The sequence below is a fragment of the Oryctolagus cuniculus genome, chromosome 17 (genome assembly GCF_051225735.1).
Source record: "Oryctolagus cuniculus isolate XC-2025 breed Fujian yellow rabbit chromosome 17, ASM5122573v1, whole genome shotgun sequence".
Lineage (NCBI taxonomy): Eukaryota > Metazoa > Chordata > Mammalia > Lagomorpha > Leporidae > Oryctolagus > Oryctolagus cuniculus.
In genome coordinates, this window is record NC_142883.1 from 61538222 (window position 1) to 61556987 (window position 18766).

Genomic DNA, 18766 nt, shown 5'->3' on the forward strand with positions numbered 1-18766 from the left:
ATCATCAAGAAGCGAGTTACCTGAGTTGGCTATTTAGCAGATTGTGGTATTTCAGTGTCTACAGAGATGTGACTATCTCTAAGATAAAAGCTCAACTTGTGGAGTGCAGGTTAGTTTTCCAGAATGTGGCCCCCGCCCCCAGTCCTGGACATCCCAGGAGCCCCGCGTGCATTCACAGGGCTCACACTACACACACCTGCTGCTCTGAACAAGTGCACATCAAGCCACATGAGTGTTTTGCACCGAGGGCTCCTCACATACACTCAACACTCTTCTTTCCTGTCCTCCTCACTCCGATCTGCCAAAGCCTCACAGATAACACAACTGAGTCAACTAAAATAGTTCCAAGTTCTACGGCACTAAGTTCTATAAGGCACTTGTCCACTTAAGGCAACGACTTCCAGTGCCTACCGGGAGAAAGGACATTTTTATGCTGTTCTCTGTGTGTCTTCTTTTCCATGATAGATCTGTTATCAGTCCCCATTACTTCATGGTTTCTCCATTTTGTGGGTGAAAAGAAGCAGTTTCATTTGGGTGATGTGTGAAGTCTTTGATGAGAGTGTTTACAATAAAGCTTTTTAAAAAAATATGTATTTGAAAAGCAGAGTGACAGAGAGGGTAGAGTAACAGAGAGGGAGACGAGAGGGAGAGAGAGAAAGAGAGAGAGAGACTCTTTCATCCACTGGTTCACTCCCACGTGGGTAGCAGGGCCCCAAGGGCTTTGGCCATTCTCTACTGCATTCTCAGGCACATTAGCAGGAAGCGGGATTGGAAGCAGAGCAGCCAGGACTTGAACCGGTGCTCCAATATGGGGTATAGTTTTTGCAAGCATTAGCTTAACCCGCTGTGCCGAAACACTGGCCCCAGTACTTTCAGATTTAGATAGACTCATTTTTTTTACTCCATAAAAGCAACAGGTAAGAATTTGGGGAATTGGGGGATATGTTAGTACAAAAGCTACCTGTTTAGAAAGTATCAGGAAACAGCTTCCACCTTTTCCTACAATTTGTTCCATGCTAGCCAAGACAGCCAGTAGTGGATGGCGACCGTTTTCTATTTTCCTTTTATGTTTCAATTGTCTTTAATATAATTGATACTAGAGGGGCCGGTGCTGTGGCAAGTCGGTTAAAGCTGCATCCTGCAGTGTTGGCATCCCATATGGGTGCCGGTTTGAGTCCCAGCTGCTCCACTTTTGATCTAGCTCTCTGCTAATGTGCCTGGAAAAGCAGTGGTGAATGGCCCTAGTCCTTGGGCCCCTGCACCCACATGGGAGACCTGGAAAAACTTCTTGGCTCCTGGCTTCAGATCAGCTCAGCTCCAGCCACTGCGGCTACCTGGGAGTGAACCAACAGATGGAAGATCTCTCTTTCTCTCTCTCTCCCTCCCTCTCTCTCTCTCTCTTTATCTAACTCTGCCTTTTAAATAAATAAAATAAATCTTTAAAAAATAGTTGATACTAGGAGAAACTCATTCCTTTTTGGCCTTGAGCCTCAATGGCAACATTCATTTAGTTGGCTTAATACTTTCCAAAGAATGAAATTATCCCTTGGACAAATAAAAGAAGTTGCTAGAAAACAAAATTATCAAGGCAGAGTTTTAATTTCCCAAGACGGAAAAATAGAAATTATTTTGTGGATGTTTTTTCCCGAAGTATAAAGGTATAAAGTTAATTGGGAGGGTCCAGCGCTGTGGTGTAGCAGGTAAGCATTTGCTTGCAGTGCCAGCATCCGATATGGGTGCTGGTTTGAGTCCTGGTTGATCTACTTCTTATCTTGCTCTCTGCTATGGCCTGGGAAAACAGAAGATGGGTCCAAGCCTTTGGGCCTCTGCATCCTTGTGGGAGAACTGGAGGAAGCTCTTGGCTCTTGGCTTTGGATCGGCGCAGCTCCAGCTGTTGCAGCCAATTGGGGAGTGAACCAGTGGATCGAAGACCTCTCTCTCTCTCTCTCTCTCTCTGTAACTCTGACTTTGAAATAAATAATAAATAAATCTTTCTTTTTTAAAAAAATTTTAGGCCAGCGCCGTGGCTCACTAGGCTAAACCTCTGCCTTGTGGCGCCGGCACACTAGGTTCTAGTCCCGGTCAGGGCGCCGGATTCTGTCCTGGTTGCCCCTCTTCCAGGCCAGCTCTCTGCTGTGGCCAGGGAGTGCAGTGGAGGATGGTCCAAGTACTTGGGCCCTGCACCCACATGGGAGACCAGGATAAGCACCTGGCTCCTGCTTTTGGATCAGCGCGGTGCGCCGGCCGCAGCGCACCGGCCACGGCGGCCATTGGAGGGTGAACCAACGGCAAAGGAAGACCTTTCTCTCTGTCTCTCTCTCTCACTGTCCACTCTGCCTGTCAAAAAAAATTTTAGACAATCTAGTGAGATTGTTATTTTTTAAAGATTTATTTATTTGAAAGTCATAGTTACATAGAGAGAGGAGAGGCAGAGACAGAGGGGGAGAGAGAGAGAGACAGAGAGAGGTCTTCCATCTGATGGTTCACTCCCTAATTGGCCACAATGGCCAGAGATGCGCCAATCTGAAGCCAGGAGCCAAGAGCTTCTTCCAGGTTTCCCACGTGGGTGCAAGGCCCCAAGGACTTGGGCCATCTTCTGTTTTCCCAGGCCATAGCAGAGAGCTGGATCAGAAGTGGAGTATAAAGTTAATTGGGAGGGTCCAGCGCTGTGGTGTAGCAGGTAAGCTTGAACCGGAGCCCATATGTGATGCCAGCGCTTCAGGGCAGGGAGTTAACCCACTGTCCCACAGCACCAGCCTCATAAGTAAATCTTTCAAAAAAAAAAAAAAAAAAAGAACCCCACCCTGGTTAAAATGCCTGCTCCCATATTGTACTGCTTGGGTTCCATACGCAGCTCCAGCTCCTGACTCCAGATTCCTGCTGATACAGGCTCTGGGAGGCAGCAGTGTTGACTCAAGTCATTGGGTTCCTGGCATCCACACGGGCGACGCAGCTTCAGCACAGCTCAGTACTTGCTCTTGCAGGCATCTGAGGATTGATCCAGCAGATGGGAGCTTAGCTGCCTGCCCTTCCTCCCCTGTGTCATCAGTGCCCCCTCACACAGGGTCAGTCCTGGTCTCCAGTATCCTACACCTTATCTACAACCCCACCCCTCAGAGCAACCCCAGAGCCCTTGAGGCTGACACCTGTGCCTGCTTCCCTCTAGTGAGGGGTAGCGGAGGGGCAGAGGTACAAGTGAGCTGCTTTGCATTGCTTGAAAGCCCCCACGGCCCCCTGTGGTCCCCTGCACCAATATCTGGGTGGCTGACGAGGAAGAGAAACCCACTCACCCCCAGGTGCACCCTCCACTCTGCATGCTCCTTCCCAGCGCTGCGTCTGATTGGTGGTCGGTTCTCAGCACCTCCTCCACTCCACCCACTGGCCCTGCCAGGGGAGTCCCCATCACCTCTGACCTTGCGTCGGGTGCCAGCGGCCTCTGTGTGGGCACACCCCACAGTCTCCTAGGTCAGTCAGCCGCCTCACCTCCACCACCTCCTTCCTGTCTGACCACGCCCTCCTGCCCGAACTGGCTTCTCTGGGTTCCTGGGCCAGACATGCTCCAGTTCTCCCTCTTTAGAGTCTGTTCCCAAATGAACATCTCAGCCTTGACCCCGATCTGCTGTATCACTGACCCAGCAACTTGAATTTCAAGAAATTTTTTAGTTAAAGAATTTATTATATATATTTAGTTGAGAGGCAGAGAGAGAGCGAGAGAGAGAGTGAGAGAGCAAGAAAGATAGCAGTCATATACTGGTTCACTCCACAAATACCCACAACAGCTGGGGCCTGGCTGGGCTGATGCCAAGAGCTAGGAACCCAATCCGGGTCTCCTTCATGAATGATAGGAACACAATTCTTTCAGCCATCGTCTGATGCCTCCCTGCACCGGCATGAATCTAGAACAAGAGCCAGAGGCAGGACCTGAACCCACGCACTGCAATGTGGGATGCAGATGTCATTTTTTTTTTTTAAATACCAATTGCTCCCTTATCTTTGAATGTAGTTCACTAACTATTTTTTTAAGATTTATTTATTTATTTATTTGAAGGCAGTTACAGGGAGGCAGAGGCAGGCAGTGGATATCTTTCCATTTGCTGGTTCACGCCTCAGATGACCACAATGACCGGAGCGTCACCAATCTGAAGCCAGGAGCCAGGAGCTTCTTCTGGGTCTCCTACGTGGGTGCAGGGGCCCAAGCACTTGAGCCATCTTCTGCTGCTTTCCCAGGCCGTAGCAGAGAGCAGGATCGGAAGTGCAGCAGCCGGGACCTGAACCAGCGCCTATATGGGATGCAGGCACCGCAAGCAGCAGCTTTACCCACTTTGCTACAGCGGCGGCCTCCAGACGTCATTTTAACCACTAGGCCAAATGCTCACATGAGCAGATTCTTTTCAAATTTTTTCAATTGTTTTTAAAATTTATTTTGTATTTGAAGGCGCAGGAGGGGTGGGGGAGAGGGGAAGAGAGAGAGAGCTTCCATACGCGGGTTCACTCCCCAAATGGCTGCCATGGCCTAGGGCTGGACCAGGCGCCAGGAGCTTCATCTGGGTCTCCCACTGCAGGGGCACAAGTGGTTCCCGTAAGGGAAGCTGGCATCGCAGGCGACGGCCTAACCTGCTAAACCTCGCCGCCGGCCCTGTCTTCGCTTTTTGATTGGTTGGTGCCCTTCCGCATCATCCAATCAGAATGAGTCTCCGGGACCGCCACCTTAACACCGAGGCTATAAATAGGCCGCTGAGCTTCCCCCTCGCCATTTTCTCCGCGAGGCCCGGCTTTTCTGTCCTTCGGCCAGGGGTTGCGCGGTCACCTAACGGCCGTGCGGGGCTCCAGCCCCGATCCCTGGATCCCTGGACAAGACGGCAGCGGCGGAGGCCGGCGGCAAGGGCGGGCCCGCGGCCGTGCGCCAGGTGAGGGCGCGGGTTCGGCCGGGCCGAGAGCTTTCCCGCGTCCGCGCGGCGCCGGCTCCTCAGGCCTGGCGAGTCCCGGTGTCCGCGGCCGGAGCGGCGCCGTCGGCCCTGACCCCGTCCCGGAGCGGGAGCCGGGAAGGGAGAGCGAGGACCCGGCGTCCGCGTGGCTCCTCTCGGTCAGCCCCGGCCGGGCAGGGCTCCTGCGGAGACGCCGCCCGGCGGCCTCGGCCTCTGAGGAGGGAGCGGCGCGGCCGCGCGGCCCCTCGTGGCCCGGGGTCCCGGCGGTGCCCGCGGGGCGCGGACACTGAGGGGTCGGGAGGAGGCGCCTCCGGGGCGGATGGTGGGGGACCCCCGCTGGGCGGGGTGGGGTGGGGGTCACGATGCCCGCCCCGTGCTGGGAATCCTCTCCTTCGGGTGTGTCTGGTGTTGTGTCCAGGGTTCACCGCTCTACTTCGGACTCGTTTTCACTTCAGGGTAACAAATCCCAGCCGCCCTCCCCTCTCTGCGGAGGGCACGTTCCAGGACCCCCAAGCGACCCCTGAGGACGCAGATCCTATGGAACCCTGTGTATACCATGAGTTTTTAAATGTACATCACGCAAGGTGCATTCGTAGGTTACCCGCAGTGCAGGTCAGGTGTTTAGACGAGAGGTTCCGATGCTGGTTCCGAGGTCCATGTCTCATATTGCAGTACCCGAGTTTGCGACCCGGCTCTGGCTTCCGACTCTGCCCACTAATGCGTAGCTTGGGAAACAGCAGTGACGGATGGATCGTGTCATTGAGCGGCTGCTGCCCACGTGGTAGACCCTGATGGCATTTTTGGCTCCACACACGTGGGTAGTGAGCCAGCAGATGCGAAGTGCGGCTCTGTTTCTCAAGTAAAATTAAATAAATAAATAAGGCGCATTAGAGGTTTAAAGCACCAATCTCCTTATAAATATGGGACAGTTGTTATAACTGGTGAAGTGAAAGTAGTGACATTGTTGTAGAGGGAGAAAATAGATTACTTTTGGGCCGGCGCCGTGGCTCAATAGGCTAATCCTCCACCTTGCGGCGCCGGCACACCGGGTTCTAGTCCCGGTCAGGGTGCCGGATTCTGTCCCGGTTGCCCCTCTTCCAGGCCAGCTCTCTGCTATGGCCAGGGAGTGCAGTGGAGGATGGCCCAGGTGCTTGGGCCCTGCACCCCATGGGAGACCAGGAAAAGCACCTGGATCCTGGCTCCTGCCATCGGATCAGCGCGGTGCGCCGGCTGCAGCGGCGGCCATTGGAGGGTGAACCAACGGCAAAGGAAGACCTTTCTCTCTGTCTCTCTCTCTCACTGTCCACTCTGCCTGTCAAAAAAAAAAAAAAATAGATTACTTTTATTTGGAGCTGCAATAGTTTGTTGGTTCCTAAAACCAATGGGTTATTTCTACCCTTTATAGCTTAAGAAAGCCATATTACTGTGTGTCTGAGCATGTTAGCCGTTTTTGCATACTTCCTCAGTGAATAAGGAGACTGAAGTTTCTGTTTTTACATTCATAAGCTAACGTTGTCTCTTTACAATGCATGTTTCGTGAAATGATCTTAGAACTGAGTGATAGGGAAGAAGGTGATGGATATGAGTGATTTCCTCGTGTGAATGAAAGAGGGATATTATTGATATGATATGGAAGTTTTCCTTGTTGTGTTGTGATTAGTAAGCAGATGCAGTGTATAGTGTTAATTCATAGGTTAGACTCTGTTAGGATGGTCGTAAGTTTGGACCGTGAGAATGATGTCTTTTTTGTGAACAGCCACCTGATTAAATTAATGATTGGCGCTAAGGCCGAGTTAGTTAGGTTTGCCAGCGTTCATCATGCTGCTGCTAGAGGTGAAACTGTTTTGTAGTCCTTGGGCAAATCGTGATGTTTGCCTGTGAATAGAGTTTGCAAGACAAAATAATATTGCTGATGTTAGGCCATGGGCCAGTGTTAGAGCTGTAGCTCCTGTAAATCTTCGTGATGTTTGAATAAGGACAGTCACAATCACCAGTGTTAATGTGGCTCACTAATGAAAAAGTGGTTAGTGATGCTAGATGTGCTTGACAGAGCGAGATGGCGCTGGTTAGGGGTTTCCTCACAGGGCTCCTCTGGGCAGTGAGAAGGCTCTCTGCTCTGTTTAAGGGATTTCAGATTGTAGGGACTCATGCTATGCGGTAGCCTCCTAGTTTTAACAGTGTGACTGCAAGGAATATTGATCTGGCAATAGTGGCCTCTACATGGACTTCTGGTAATCACAGGTGAAGACCATACAGGGACATTTTTGCTTTTTACTATCAAAGTTATTATGCATGGTTTCCATTTAAATGCTATTTAGTTTCCTCATTGGGTAATAGTTACTTGGGTTGAAATTACTGTTGATGAAAAGTATCTAGAACAAAATTACTTCTGTGCCTGTGAATGTCATAATTAAGAATACTTATAGATTAATATTTAAATATAGCTTTCTTTCATGGAAGTGGTCCTTTAGAAAGGGGATACTCACTAGGATTATTAAGGGAAGCTATGAGGTGGTATCAAGAGGAGGGTCAGAGAAGAAGCTGGTGAGAAACTACTTATTTTATAATAGGTTTATTTATAATAAATAGGATTATGAGGTAGTGTATAAGCTCTGTGTTTATGTTGATTCAGAGTATGATGTTTTTGAGTACATTGTTATGGGAATAAGTGTAATTGTAAGTTACATAATTCATAGGAGAAGGGTTAAGTTTATACATTATCTGACCGTAAGTGTTGGATGCTATTAACTGTGTTTGGCCCACAGTGGCTTCATAGGCTACAAATACTAGTAGGCAATGAATATTATACATGATATGATAAAATGAGCATTCAGGATTACAAGGATTCCTAAAGTGAATGCATATAATATTGTGCCTTATAAAACACAGAAGTGACCATATATCAGTATACTGATAATATTCCTAGTAAGGATGCAATATATGCTAAAATATTTATACAGATTTAAAGGAATATTGGTGATAATAGAATACCTTAACCTAATGGATTGAAATTTCAATGATTATACTCATTCTAGTCCTTTTTGAATTCATTCATAGGCTAGACATAGGGCTAAAATGGAAATTGTAATTAGTGCTATGGTAAGTGTAAGTGTTGGGTTTTTTATTTGGGTACTCATGACAGGAGAAGTAAGATGGTAATATCTAAGCTGAATACAAAGGCTGTAATGGCTAAAAGAGAATTTATGGAGGGTAGTAGTTGGGTTGATGCTATAGGATCAAATCTACATATTGTATGGACTTTATTTTTCTATGTAGATATTTAATTACAGCAACCAGATTACGGTGGTTCCAAGAAATAGCACTAAAGATATATTGATTGTCAGGGAGAGAGTAAGGTTGATTATTCTTTTCCAGGTTAAAACTGAAGATAATACATTGGAAGCCAGTAGCAGTAGTTAACATTAAAAGAATATGATCCTCATAAGTGAAGGGAGATGTGTCAGGGCCGGAGCTGTGGCATAGCGGGTAAAGCCACTGCCTGCAGTGCCGGATTCCCATATGGGCACTGGTTCAAGTTCTGGCTGCTCCACTTCTGATCCAGCCTCTCTGCTGTGGCCTGGGAAGGCAGTGGAAGACAGCACAAGTTGTTGGGCCCATGCACCCACATGGGAGACCTGGAAGAAGGTTCTGGCTCCTGGCTTTGGATCGGCGCAGCTCTAGCCATTGCAGCCAATTGGGGAGTGAACCAGTGGATGGAAGACCTCTCTCTCTCTCTCTCTCTCTCTCTCTCTCTCTCACTCTCTCTGTAACTCTGACTTTCAAATAAATACATAAATCTTTTTTTTTAAAAGAGATGCATAAGAATAATCAGACTATGTCCACAAATTATGTCAGGCATCAGTTTCAATGCCAAAATGATGGTTTGATATCAAGTGAAATTTTAATTGTTATGAGGTGAGAAAGTAAGATTTATGATTACAAATAGGCTGTGCAATCCTGTGGCTGTGAAGAGTGTTGAACTATCCACAGCCTTAGAGATGGTGAAGGATATGTTCAAATATTCTGAAGTTTATAGACTTGTAAAACCAGCTCCAAGTTTGATTGATTAGTGGAATTTGTATAATATTTTTGGTTTCTTCTATGAAACTATGGTGAACTTGGGTAATTGATACTCCCAAGACTAATAATTCTGATTATTAGACACAATTCTAGTAGCTTTAGGGCTCAGATGCCTGTTGGTAGGTAGCAGCCCCTTTGCTTTAGGACTAGCCATGAGGGATGGAATGGATAGAAGAATCCAGCAGAGGAAAAAAAACTCCTGATAGAATGAAAAAGATCATTTCATATCATGATCCTGTCCCCTAGTTGTACGCTCTCAGACTATATCATCATCCTTGGTATTAGTTCCTAGGCCAGGAATGATAGAGTAAAAGAATTAAACTGGAAACCTATCATTAGCTGTATGTTAGAAACAGAGCTGACAAGGGGTTTTGTGGTGTAGCAGGCTAAGCCTCCACCTGCAATGCTGGCATCACATATGGGTACTAGTTCGTGTCCTGGCTGCTCCACTTCCAATCCAGCTCTTTGCTTCTGGCCTGGGAAAGCAGTGGAAGATGGTCTAAGCACTTGGGCCCTTGCACCCATGTGGGAGACCCAGAAGAAGCTCTTGGTTTCGAATTGGCTGAGTTCTGGCTATTGCCATTTAGGAGTGGACCAGCCGAGGGAAGACCTTTCTCTCTGTCCCTCCCTCTCTCCATTGGTAACTCTACCTCTCAAATGAGTAAGTAAGTAAGTAAGTAAATAAGTAAAATCTTAAAGCAATAGCTCTGACAATGCCTTTGTTTATGGTCGGGGCTGGGGTTAACTGTATGATAGCCTGAGTTTGGTGGGTCATTAACCATGAGAGTGGAAATATGGGCACTTGGATTGGGTTACAGTGAATTAAAGAACAGCTAGAATTAGAATAAATCTGATTATAGCTGTTGCAGAACTGATGCATGTCAAGACTAAAGAGGCTCTGCCAATAAAATGTATGAGTATGTGAAGAGCTATAAATAGGCTGATAGTTTCAATAATTACTATCAAAGGAATAAATGAGGCAGGTGCACCTTGAGGGAGGAAGTGGCTAATGATGCTTTTGTTTTATGGCAGAGGCCAGTAATGACTGCTTCTGCTCAAGGCGTGACAGCTAGTCCTAACAACTGATAATTGGGCTGTGTGAGCCATACAAGGTAACTGTCCTAGCTGATTTGTTGAATCACAGAAAACGAGTGAGATTAGTATTAGAGACCAGGTTCTTCTTTCAGTGATGTGAATGGTTATTTGTTTAAGAATGAGTTGCACCCATCACTGTTGAAGGTAGATGAATTGATTATTGACCAGGCAGTTGGGAGATGGGATTAAAATATTAGGGGAGATGATAATTACAGTGCGTAATCCTGCTATTGTAGGGGTAATGAAAAAAGGTGAGCACACCTTCATTCTGTTTCTCATGGCATTTCGTCTTGGTGATTCAGTGTATTTTGGTGTGGGTTTGGGGGTTAAGTGTAGTTAGTGAGTTTTAGCTGGAGAAATAAAGTGCTAATTTTATTGAGATCATGCTAATTAATTATATTGGTGAGTCTAATTGTGGCATTTTATTACAGAAATATTTTTGCTTTCAGTATTAAACTGATGCTAGTTAGATTCATAATGACATAACAGATATTTGTCATTTTTCAAAGTGTTTTAGTGTTGCTAGTTCAAAGACATGGAGATGTGGTTGGACCCACACACATCAGAGCATTGTCATAATATAAACCAAGTGGAGTAGATGTGAAGGTTGCTTCACGCAAGCACCTTGGGATGGGATTTGTTTTTAGATCAAATGGTGTGTCAACTTCGGAGTGTAAGCCATCTTCAGATGAAAATAATATATGGATTGGTATTTCTATAGGTATGACGACTCTGTTATCCACTGTATGCAGTGATAATTCTCCTGGTTTCAAATCTTCTATGGGATTATATAAGAGCCAGAGTTTAAGTCATCATATCTGTATATTCACAGCTTCAATATTGTTGGTGTCCTGTATCTTTTATGGTTAAGAGCTGTTAATTTCATCTATCCTATGTATAGACTTTGTAATTATGACTGGGCAATTAAGATTTGAGTAATAATAATGAATAATAAAAGACAACACTGTTTCTTCTTGGGCATCTTTGGTTGTCAGCATAGGTGAAACAATGTGAAGAACTCAAGAGGTAGCTAAGAATAAGATTAGTAGGGTGGGCCGGCGCCGCGGCTCAATAGGCTAATCCTCCACCTAGCAGCGCTGGAACACCGGGTTCTAATCCCGGTCGGGGCTCCAGATTCTGTCCCGGTTGCCCCTCTTCCAGGCCAGCTCTCTGCTGTGGCCAGGGAGTGCAGTGGAGGATGGCCCAAGTGCTTGGGCCCTGCACCCCATGGGAGACCAGGATAAGCACCTGGCTCCTGCCATTGGATCAGCGCGGTGCGCCGGCCGTGGCGGCCATTGGAGGGTGAACCAACGGCAAAGGAAGACCTTTCTCTCTGTCTCTCTCTCTCACTGTCCACTCTGCCTGTAAAAAAAAAAAAAAAAAAAAAAGATTAGTAGGGTGGAGTCATGAGGGTGTAGTTCTTCTGTAATGGATGATGTAGCATCTTGGAATGCTAGTTGAAGTGGATATGCCATAAGGATCTGAAAGATTTCAATCTATAAATTAACCTTAACAAAGTTATGTAATATTTTTACTTATATTTTTTATCAAGGAAGGGTTGTAAGGTGTTCGATTCCTTCCTTTGTTGTTTTTTAAATTATTTTTTTCTAAAGATTTTATTTATTTATTTGAGAGGCAGAGTTATAGACAGAGGCAGAGACAGAGAAATGCCTTCCATCCGTTGGTTCAGTCCCCAAATGACTGCAACAACTGGAGCTGGGCCGGCCAGAAGCCAGGAGCCAGGAGCTTTCTTGGGGTTTCCCATGAGGGTGCAGGGCTGAAGCATTTGGGCCATCTTCTACAGCTTTCCCAGACCAGAAGCAGAGAGCTGGATCAAAAGAGGAGCAGCCAGGACATGAACTGACACCCATATAGGATGCCAGTGTAGCAGGCAGAGGCTTAGCCTACTGTGCCACAACCCCTGCAGGATTCCTTCTGTTGTTAATTTAGGATTTTACATAAGCTGGCTCTTCAAGTGTGTGATGTGCTCGTGAGCACTGTGTAGTCATTTGAGGTTTCTGACAGTTAAATTACTGAGACTTCTTGTTCTGGGGCAAAAACTTCTCAAATAACACAAATTATTACTCTAATAGCTCTTAATGAAATAAATGACCCTGGGGCTGGCGCCGCGGCTCACTTGGTTAATCCTCCGCCTGTGGTGCCAGCATCCCATGTGGGCACCGGATTCTGGTCCCGGTTGCTCGTCTTCCAGTCCAGCTCTCTGTTGTGGCCTGGGAGGGCAGTGGAGGATGGCTCAAGTGCTTGGGCGCCTGCACCCGCGTGGGAGACCAGGAAAAGCACCTGGCTTCTGGCTTCGGATCGGCACAACACGCTGGCTATAGCGGCCATTTTGGGGGGTGAACCAATGGAAGGAAGACCTTTCTTTCTGTCTCTCTCTCTCACTGTCTAACTCTGCCCAATAGTTAAAAAAAAAAAAAGAAAAGAAAAGAAAGAAATGACCCCGTTGATGATGCAGTATTTCTTGTTGAAATTTCATCAGGAAAGTTGGAGTATTGTCATGGTATGCCCAATTATGCAAGAAAAATATTGATTTATGCTACAAATATAATTAAGTAAATTGTAACTCAGGGAGACTCAAGTGTATATGCTGAAAGTAGTAAAAGTCAATATGTGACTCCTCCTGCAATTGTGAATGCAGATCTACAGACAAGACACAGTGGAAATGTGGTGTGGCACAGTATGCGTCATGAAGAACGGTGTCTAGGAATGAGTTGGCTAGAGCAATGCCTTGGGCATCTAACAGTAAATAGAAAGATAAAACCCAAGGCTCACTGTATGGGTGGGATCATTTGATATTACCTCCATATGAGGGTTCTAGTAAACTAAACATTTTACTGCTAATATAGCAACACTTATGTGGGAAAAGCAATAATCATGAGGCTAATATGAAATATGCTCATGTGTCACTGTACATTCCTACCACAAATAATATGGTGAGCTCAGATAATGAACTCTAAAAACTAGTGGATATTATAGCTCAAACTATTCCTCCATGCTCCATTGCTTCCTTTTTTTTCTCAGAATATTAGGTTACAATGTGTGGAATTATTCCAAAGTCTGGTAGAATACTGCAGGTCCTTTGGGGTGATCAAAGAATCAAAGAATAGATTTTGGTATAAAACTGGGATCTTCTTCCTGTTTGGTAAAAGAAGTGGTGTTTAGATTTCAGTCTGTTAATAGTATTGTAATTCTTGCTTCTAGTACTGGAAGAGATAATAGGAGGATTCTTTCTCTCTAAAATAAATAAAACTTTAAAAGAGAGCGAGAGAGAGAGAGAGAGTGAGTCCCCTATCCACTGGTTCACTCCCCAGATGGCTGCAGTGGCCAGAGCCGTGCTGATCCGAAGCCAGGAGCCAGGAGCCTCTTCCAGGTCTCCAGTGCAGGTGCACAGTTCCAAGACCTGGGCCATCTTCCACTGCCTTCAGGCTCTAGCAAAGAGCTGGATTGGAAGTGGAGCAGCTGAGACTCGAACTGGTGCCTATATGGGATGCTGGTGTTGTAGGCTGGGGCTTTAAGCTGCTGTGCCACAATGCTGGTCCCAGGAGGATTATATTTGTAAATAATAGTGATCCTACAAATGGTTGGGGTGTAATAAGTGATTTAATATTAACTATCATGATGAAATTGGTGGCTCCAAAAATTGATGAGACACCTGCCAGGTGAAGTGCAAAGATAGTAAATCTACTAAAGCTCCTGCGTGTGCTAGATTATTGGCTGCAGGTGGCTAAACTGTCTATTCTGTTCCCACTCCAGCTTCTATAGAAAAAACAGCAGTAATGAAAATGAAGGGAGTAATAATACAAAGCAGATTATCTACTTGAGGAAATGTTGTATCTGGGGCTCTGGGCATTGTAAATGTGGACAGTGTGGGTGTATTTGAGTCAAGTGTGAAGATTTGACTTAGATAGCATTTAGTGTTTATATTTTCATATGCTTTCTAGTGGAATAAGATGGGTTTTACCACATGTCCAAGTTCTTTGAAAGTGGGTCTTGGATTGTGGTGGGCTTGCACATCCTATGTGACTTTGGAGATATGCCATTCTCAGTATGGGCTTGTGATTATGTGTGCAGAATATAGGTGGAAATGTGTGGTCGTACTTGGTTGAGTGTCTGTTCTGCATTGACCAATGTGTCTCTCCTTCTGACAATACTACATGGGTTTTATTAGTTAATAGAAAAATGTTGACATGGAAGGCACTTAATTCCCATTTTTTGAAATCGCTTCAGTTACCTTAGTGTCTTTCTCCATATATGATTTTTTTAAAAGATTTATTTTATTTATTTGAAGGAGTTAGAGAGAGAGAGAGAGAGAGAGAGAGAGAGATCTCTTCCATCCGCTGGTTCATTCCCCTGATGACCTCAGTGGTTCGAGCTGAGCTGATCTGAAGCCAGGAGCCAGGAGCTTCTCCTGGGTCTCCCATGTGGGTGCAGGGGCCCAAGGACTTGGGCCATCTTCCACTGCTTTCCCAGGCACATTAGCAGGGAGCTGGATCAGAAGTGGAATATCTGGGGCTCAAACCAGTGCCCATATGGGATACCAGCACGGCAGGCCAGGGCTTTAACTCACTGTGTGCCACAGCGCTGGCCCCCACATGTGATTTTTTAAAAAATAAATGTGCATACCATTTTTCAACCAGGGAAGTTATGTAACTTGCTTTTTGCATTTACTATTTTGTCACTCGTGATTTCCTCACTCAAACACAAGTTGAACTGCAGATCCATAGTATTGTGTGTACGGACGTACAGGAATTTATTTAAGGTGCCCTCTCTCACTGAATGTCTGAAATCCCCACCTCTCAGATTTTCTCATTTTTTTAAGGGAAAAGGTTTATTGTCATGTGGGGGAAACCTGACAGGCAGAGGGGAGAGGGCAAGAGAGTAAGCGAGAGAAAGAAGTCGAGAGAGAGATCAAGAGAGAGAGCACGTGTGCAGGAAGCCTGTCCTATTAAACCTTTGCAGGGGGCTGGGAAATAGCAGCGAATCCCATTGGAGTGGGGGTGGAGCTGACACCTGTGGTTGGGCCATTTTGTCATCTGGCTTCTAGCAGTGGTGGCGGGGGCTAGAGCTGAGGATGGTGTCCAGGGAGTAGATTTGCACCATTTTACTAAAATTCCCCCCACCTTTTTTTTTTTTTTTAATAAAGCAAGTGTTACCGGTGCCGCGGCTCACTAGGCTAATCTTCCGCCTAGTGGCGCCGTCACACCGGGTTCTAGTCCCGGTCGGGACGCCGGATTCTGTCCCAGTTGCCCCTCTTCCAGGCCAGCCCTCTGCTGTGGCCAGGGAGTGCAGTGGAGGATGGCCCAGGTGCTTGGGCCCTGTACCCCATGGGAGACCAGGAGAAGCACCTGGCTCCTGGCTCCTGCCATCGGATCAGCGTGGTGCGCCGGCTGCAGCGCGCCGGCCGCGGCGGCCATTGGAGGGTGAACCAACGGCAAAGGAAGACCTTTCTCTCTGTTTCTCTCTCTCACTGTCCACTCTGCCTGTCAAAAAAAAAAAAATAAAGCAAGTGTTATACGGGGTCACATCAGGCCCCAAAGTCCAGGAGGGGCGGAGGGATGATGATCTGTCTTTAGAGCTACTTTCTGTTGACATGGGACAACAAGTTACTCTCTGCTGGCATGGGGTGATGCCTCAAGCTGCGATCTCCTGGGTGGGGAGCCAAGTATATCCCTGCAGCAGCATTGGGTTTACCACCTGACTGGTGAAGGCTTTGGTTCGTTCCATTATCACCTCCTGTAATCACTTAAACAGACACCATAGTATAAAAGACAGGGTGAGGATAGCAGCCAGTGGTCATAAGAGTGGCATTAACCAAGTAATGAGAGGATTTCATAGAGGAGAGGAAATGAGGGGGGAGTCTCTGGACTCTGTAAGACTGTTTGATGGATGTAGTTTTGCCTGACCTTATTGATTAATATAATAACAACACAGTTAAGGTCCATCTATTCCATAGTACCGCATCGGTTAGTGAGGCAATATGGCTTTGGAGACCTCAGATGGCATCAACTGAGGTCTCGATGGGCCTAGTGACCTCCTCTTGTAACTGTTGGAGTTGTTTGCAGTAGGTTGGTTGAGATAACATTGTGGCCGAAAGCTGCTCCTGAGACCACTACTGAGGACAGAGAGGCTGCGGAGCTGATCCCAACCAAGACTGGGAGAAAGGTCGCTCATCTCTTGTGGGTAGAGGGCCTTATCTGTAGAATCTGTGAATTCAAAGAAAATGTGTTCATGCATCTAGAGTTGAGGGCCTTGTCTGTAGAATCTGTGAATTCAAAGAAAATGTGTTCATGCATCTAGAGTTCAAGGATGAGCGGCACAGAAGGAAATGAAAATGAGACTCACCAATCTTGTAGAGACAGCGAGTCTACTTTTCTTTTTACCCAAGGAAGACCTTAGGCCAGTGATGCCCTGGTCAACAGTCAGCCACTCGGGACTACCTCTGAAACAAAAGTTCAGGCAGCTGCTAGACAGGTCCCAAGGTGACTGTGGGCTGGGGCCGATGTGCCATGGACAAGAAGTCCACTGGAGACTGTTCATTGTGTTAGGCTTAATGGGGCAGAATATCCATGAGAGTGGATGGACACCCCTCCAGAGATTTCTAAGGAGGAAATCTGATAGGTGACAGAGTAAGGGGCAGTTAGGGAAAAGGAGATATGTCTGGAAATAGTAATTAACCTGGTAAGCTGGCTGGTTTGCAGGGCCAGTAGTGTTGATCTTTATTTCATGTGGGTTGGGAGAGATACATCTAGGAAATGCTCACTCCTGGGACCAGGAAATCGAGAACTTGAGCCAGAGGAGGTTTAGAGCTGAGACAGGAGAAAGCTTGGACATAGGAAATCTTCCACTTTTCCAAATGTTCACAGATAGAGATCTTGAACTGGTTGTCAAGGTAGGAGACCACCGAGAGGAGGATTAACTAGAACATGGGGAGAAGCTCTCCTGGTGACCTGTAGAATCAGGCAGATATTGGGGATCCCTGAGATCACAGCCATCTGACGGGAGGATATGGGAACAGAGGGTGGGTCATTACCCATGCACCCATTGGAGCCCTGGACATAACCCATAGAAGGGAAATGGGGTTGAGTTGTCACCCACACATGCTATTGCCTGGACACAGAGTATGGAGGCATGAGACCGTAGGAGATGTGGTGCCTGGTACCAGGACTTTGGGGCAAAGTTGCATAGAACCATAACCCATAGAGTCTAAATAAGAGGATCCTCCACCTGCCACGTCTTACTGTTGGGCACCAAAAAATATGTTGTTCCCAGATCGTTAGATCCCCACAGAGACCCCCAGAGAGTCGATCACACCGAACTGCAAAAGCAAGGTTTATTCGGGAGTACAAGCCGTGACAGGGACCCCATCCAACCAAACTGCACAGCGGAGGAAGGAGTGAGGCCCTGGTCTTTGTTTGGGAGAGTTTTTAAAGGAAAAAGGGGCTACATCAGCAGGAAAAAAGAGTTACATACAGCATGGAAGCTCTGGGAACAGGGAGTTACTTTGTTTAGCAATCTCTACTGTGCTGTCCTTGGTCTACCGAGCTAGCTGTCCCTGGTAAGCTTTGATATTTCTGGAATGCCTGAACGCCTGCTTTTACAAGGACCCGGGTCTGCTATGGGAAATGGAGGCTGCTTTTTTATTGTTTTAAAATGGAGTCACTTTGGTTCTTCATTGCCTCAGAAATTTGGAGGACTGGTGTGTGGATGGAGATTGCAGAGTGTTCAGAGGTGAAGGAAGTCCGGGGTTGAGTTTTGTTGTTGGCAGAATTCCAGGATCTCAAAGCAGCTCACATCCCCGAGAGGAAAGCAAGGTTGAGGGCAGAGTCTGGCCCCAGGTTTTGGAGCCAGTGAAAGGTCACCACAAAAAAAAAAAAAAAAACTGGATTTCATTGTTTTTTTTTACTGCGGTATAGTATTCTAAAGAGTACATATCCCATAATTTCTTTATCCAGTCTACCGTTGATGGGCATTTAGGTTGGTTCCAGGTCTTAGCTATTGTGAATTGAGCTGCAATAAACATTAGGGTGCAGACCACTTTTTTGTTTGCCAATTTAAATTCCTTTGGGTAAATTCCAAGGAGTGGGCTGGGCTGGGTTGAACGGTAGGGTTATGTTCAGGTGAAACCAGTATCTTTTAAACATTTCTTTAAAGAAACCCAGAAATTACACGTGTTTCTAGGGCACCACTTAATGGGCAGGCAGCATCCTTTGCGTATGTGCATTCGCACAGATGATCCCCATAGCGTTGGCTGTTTTCACGCTGCTTCTGTGTTATGTTTAAACTTCAAGTGGTCATGGTCACTTGTCATTTCCCTTTTGTCCTCTAGGCTTTGTTTTATTCCTGAAAGCCCTTCTCCAATCAGGAATGCCAGGATGACACTGGTGCTGAGAGTCCTGGGTTTTCAATGTGGGAGGCCTAAGACACATGGTTTCTAGTTGTTTCTCAATGAGTCAGTGAGCCCGTCCTCTAGGTAGCTACATTGGCCTCTAGGACAAGGGAGTTATAGGTAGAGCCAGCTCTGTAATAGGGCATAGTGTTCAGGGTCTAGGCCTGGCTTCTATAAGTCCCCAAACATCCTCCTTGAAGTCCATTCCTGGTAGGGTTGTCCATCCAGCCTGATGCCATGTATGTGTACTGTCTGCATG

General features: G+C 46.5%; 1 long non-coding RNA gene across 2 annotated transcripts in view; it reads left to right on the forward strand.

Moving 5' to 3' along the window:
• The first annotated feature begins 4716 nt into the window (after positions 1-4716).
• Positions 4717-18766, forward strand: part of LOC149121269 (uncharacterized) — a 142062-nt gene continuing 128012 nt past the window's right edge. For both annotated transcript variants that reach the window (XR_016224350.1, XR_016224351.1), the window contains exon 1: positions 4717-4907. This is a non-coding gene — a long non-coding RNA (uncharacterized LOC149121269). The remainder of the gene's footprint in view (positions 4908-18766) is intronic.